Raw genomic sequence first — 1,194 nt, 5'->3', positions numbered from 1 at the left:
GAGAGAGAGAGAGAGAGAGAGAGAGAGAGAGAGAGAGAGAGAGAGAGAGAGAGAGAGAGTTTTCTGTATACTTTATAAAAAAATGAGCCCAGACTTTGGGGTTAGTTTTTTCGTTACCACCGTCTAAATAAAAGTACGTGTGAGCAAATAATAATTCCTATTTTCGTCTCCCGACCGAAAACCACCAAATTTGATTCACATACAATTCCAGACAGATTTATGGCAGTACTTAGGTTCCCCTTTTCTTCATCAGGCTTGTGCTGTTCTGACAGCAACGTAGAAGTCGATACAAATCCACCCAACCTATTCCCCACATTCTTAGTCAACAATTACCAATTCTAATTTCGTAATTGCGACTACTAGGAGGTCGTTTCCTCTGGCAGTTTTATGAATGATTCCAAAGGTTTCTGCTGGTATAACCTTTATGATGCTCAGTTTTGAATCACAAAACTTATTTACTTCCCTTCTTTATTAGGCTAACACCCGAGATCAATATGTGCATTTTTTTTCTCTAACAATGTGTTTCATTTTCACACGTGAAGTCATTGTTTCCTCAGATGAAAATAAGGATATTCAGCGATGATAAATGGACACTCACTCCTGGCAGCCATATCAATATTCTCCTTATACGGACACTCACCTTCCCCTTCCCTTTTAAATATATTTAATAACCTGCTCTGTTAACGTATCAGACAAGAGGGGTTATTCAATGTCTGAGAGCACTGTAGGATCCTCTTGCAACATAAAAATAAGAAAGCTAACAGGTTGACTCACCAAAGATTGTGTTTTGTCGACTTCTCCTGACTTCACATGAGATATCAATCTTTCTTTGAAAACATATCTTTTGATTTGTTCAGTCTTTGATCGATAAGACTTCAGAGTTTCAACTATTTTAAGATGCGTACATGTACATGTATACATGCGTATACGAATTAAAGAAGTATTGTCATTCAAAAGTGTTGAAAAGCATACAACACAAACTACTTTTATTTCAAACATAGAGAGACAATGCTAATACTCTCCTAATTACGTCCTTTGATCCGAACGTACACTCACACACTCTCTTTTTCTCTGCCTTTATTTGAGTCTCTATCTCTGTTTCTCTCTTTCTCCCCCCCCCTCTCTCTCTCTCTTTCTCTCTCTCTCTCTCTGTCTCGCTCTCTTTTTGCCTCCCACTCTTTCTGTCCACACACA

Source organism: Aplysia californica, unplaced genomic scaffold (genome assembly GCF_000002075.1).
Source record: "Aplysia californica isolate F4 #8 unplaced genomic scaffold, AplCal3.0 scaffold00039, whole genome shotgun sequence".
In the NCBI taxonomy this organism is placed as follows: domain Eukaryota; kingdom Metazoa; phylum Mollusca; class Gastropoda; order Aplysiida; family Aplysiidae; genus Aplysia; species Aplysia californica.
Note: the sequence above shows the minus strand (reverse complement) of the source record.